Below are 3,785 nucleotides of genomic sequence, written 5' to 3'. Positions count from 1 at the left end.
AGGCAAGAAAGGAGAGAAGCCCAGACAGAGCTGTCTTTCAAACTCTTTGTAAGACACTTATATGTTCAATATTTATAATGTCATACTTCAAGGATGTAAGGCAGAAACCCAGTGTAATTAGAGGTTTTAAGAATAATAGCTTGCTGTCTGTTTTATATAATCTAAAGTGAATTTCTAATTCCCTTGATCTTATATGCAGTAGCTGAATACAAAGGGGAGGTAAAGTGTCTGAAATGTCTTGCTTATGAAGCCTTTCTAATCCCCTTTAGTTTCCAGTCTTAATCACGCAAAATAAAGTTGAGAAGTAGGGGATGTACCTCCATTCTTGGTGACTGTAATAGCCATAAGACTCCTTACCATCTAAGGAGGGTCCTAGAATATTGACTTTCTTATAAAAAAAGTATGTCAGAATGAGGTGGTAAGAAATAAGGCTAGCATTTATTATGAAAGATTAAATGATCAATAAAATATCTGCTTTAAGAAAAAGTAAGAAATTTAAGAAAAGGAGAGTATGTATTTAAGAAATAGATATGGATTTCTAAAGAAAACCATGTCCACATTTCACAATAATCATTAACTACACAATTTTGGTGGTTTCAGAAATTATAATGTTTAAAGACTTTATAATGATTTGAAAAAATTCTAGGTGCATTGGAGGTGAGTACAGACTTGTAAGATAAAACCATAAGTTCACAAGGATACAAAGAATCCTTATTGACCCCCCTTCCCAGTTTTCACTCCACAAACGCCCTCTCCCATCCTCTCTCCCCCTGCTTCTATGAGGCTGCGCCCCAACCTACACACCTACTTCTGCCTCACTGCCTAGCATTCCCCTACACTGGGACATCGAGCCTTCGTAGAAACAATGGCCTCCCTTCCCATTGATGCCAGACAAGGCCATCCTCTGCTACATATGCAGCTGGAGCCATGGGTCCCTCCATGTGTACTCCTTGGTTGGTAGTTCAGTCCATGGGAGCTCAGCGTGCACGGGGTTGGGGGAGTTGGGGTGTCTGGTTGGTTGATTTTGCTGTTCTTCCTATGTGGTTGTAAACTGGGAAGGGGGGATAACATTTGAAATGTAAATAAATAAAATAATCAACAAAAAAGATAAAAAAGACAACAAACATTGTACAAGAATATTAGCAGTAAGTTTTTAAAGTTGCCCAAACAGGAACTAACTACTATGATAGCCTCCAATGAGTGGGGGAATCAACAAACTAGACATCATAGGTGAAATATTACTCCTTGATAAAAAAAAAAAAAACGACAACCAGCAGCCTGATATTAATATTGAAAAGTGAAAAACGTCGGTCTGCATAATCAACATATCCCATGTGTCCAACCATAAGACACTGTGGGAAAGTCATTTTCTAGGGTGACTAAAAGATAAGTGATGGCCATAGAGAGAGATAGGGCATGAGGAATCAGAGACCAATGGTATTATAAAAGTGGGTTAATAACATAATATATTTTCAGAGCCCATAGAAATGTTCACCGAGAAGAGCACCTCCCATGCAAACTATGAACTTAGGTAATAACAGTCAAACATATCCATCAGTTGTGACAAATGGACCATTCAAATGGTAGATGAGCAGAATGAGGGACACAGGGAAATCGCCATACTCTTAAACTTTTCTACAAACCTAAAACTGCTTTAAAAATAAATATGCTAGTAAAGCCAAATAAGAATCCTTATTGAACTAAGATAGAATTAATTTGAGACCAGGATCATTTTCTGCATACTAGTGAAAGAGTTCATAGTTTTGTTGGTGAGATTCTAGGAAATGTAATTTAACTGTTTCCATCTTGGAAAGAACTTAATTGAAAATCAAATGGCATAAATATTGTGTATTTAGACATAATTAATTTTTAACATTATTATATAAATTATAACTTTATAGAAAGAACATTGTATCTTTGTGGGCAATCTTCAGGAACATTTCTGTTAGTTTTAGAAAATTCTCCATTCTCAGATGGTAACCAACTTCAATAAGACTAGAGTGTGAAGGGCTCTTCTCTGTTCCCAAGTACCCTTAATATTCAGGTTACTTTCTGTCTTGCCTCAGAACTATACTTTCAGTTATCATTCTCTAATTTTTCTTTTTAATTTAGTAACCTTTTATATAAAGTAAGTAGGTTTTGTTGTTGTTGTTGTTTTGGCCAGGGGGTATTAATCCCAGACTTTATGGATGTCAGAAAAATAATATCTTATGAGGTTATATTATCAATCAATATAAATTAAATTTTAAAAATGGAATGAGAGTTGGGATTTTAATACACACACACACACATATATACATATATATGAATACTTGAGTATGAGCAGAAATTGTTGAATAACAGGAGTATCACACATGAATGACAAGTCCTTTAGCAGAGTTTCACTTCCTGTTTGGATGAATCTGTATTTAGATGATATGACGCAGAAAATCATCTGTACTTACTAATAGAATAAATCTATGGTATAAATGAAATGCTTGACAGGCACCCAAATGAAGTTATAATGTATAACGGAAAGGACTAAGGGTTAAGTTGGATTCCTACTTTTAAAGATTAAAATTGAGCCGTTTTCTGTGAGCTAGAAATCGATTTCAATGACTGGTGCAATTTTTTTTCTGAAATATAAACAAAATGTAACTTTACTTTTCCCATATCTGTTTTAATTCCTTATTTAGGTGACATAGACCAACAAAGTACCTAAATAATGCTCTGCTCTTAACTTCCTTTAATATGCCAAATCGGTTTAATTACAGTTTCTATAAATAATCTATGCAAAGTACTTCCCCAGCAGAATGCACTTTTCCTTCTCTGTGTGGCAAATTTTAATACTTAAAAGCATTAGAACAGATGTTAGGTGCCTGCTAAACTTGTTTTCAGTTTTCTTTTATTTATATGTTAATGAGAATTTAATTACTTCATGAATACTTAAACAACCTGAGGGTGCCTGATATCATTAGCTTGAACATGACAAGCACCTCAAGTGACCACATGGGAAGACAAAAATTGCTTTTAGTTTACTTGAAGACAGAAAGATGAATTCATTTCACCCCCTGCTATGTTTTACCTGACACACAGAACTGGAAAAGCACAGATTCAATCTTGCTTCAACATGAGTGAAAAAAAAAAAAATCAGCCAAGCACTCAGAAGCATAAATTCTTCCTATTTGGTTTTGCTTCAATGTCTTTTAATAACTGCTCAAGCTATATTCTGCTTTAAAATCTTATTTCACTAGAAAGTGTTCTGTTGAAGTAAGTCAGTCTTTTTTAATGGTCTATAGCAATGAACTTTTTCAACACTATTTATGATTTTGAAACTCTTCTCCATTTGGACAGTTGAAAGAGTTAACTTGGACAAGTGCAGGGAAGATGTAGCTATAATAACTTCTGTAAATCTTTTCATGCAATTTTTGATAACATACTGAAAAGGTAAATTTAGTAATGTTAATTAGTTGTGCCTAGAGGCCTTGCATGTGTGGCTCCTGTGTCATGGCAGACAGGAGAAAGGCTATGTCTAAGCCCAGTGTTCTGGCTTGTGAACATATGAATGATTAATATCCTAACACTCCCTGAAAAAAAAATGAGAAAGCCATAGATGACCACCAATCTAACGCCACGCGGTACTGGATAGGGTCCCAGGAAGCAAGCTGGAGGCTAGAAGAACCCAACCTGGGATTTTGGGCCTCCAGCTAGAGTGAGTCTGAGACAGAGGAATATAGTACGGGGACACATGGGCAGGCGGGGTGAGGAACAAGACCAGGATTACCACCATTTTGGCACCAGAGAAG

At 35.7% G+C, this 3,785-nt stretch overlaps 1 pseudogene; it reads left to right on the top strand.

Moving 5' to 3' along the window:
* The first annotated feature begins 3,450 nt into the window (after positions 1-3,450).
* On the top strand, positions 3,451-3,564 carry LOC115029321 (small nucleolar RNA SNORA17; annotated as a pseudogene).
* The last annotated feature ends 221 nt before the right edge of the window (positions 3,565-3,785 follow it).

The sequence above is a fragment of the Mus caroli genome, unplaced genomic scaffold, assembly GCF_978045245.1.
Source record: "Mus caroli unplaced genomic scaffold, Mus_caroli_1 scaffold_12, whole genome shotgun sequence".
Taxonomy (NCBI): Eukaryota; Metazoa; Chordata; class Mammalia; order Rodentia; family Muridae; genus Mus; species Mus caroli.
This window is presented reverse-complemented; position numbering and strand designations above follow the sequence as displayed.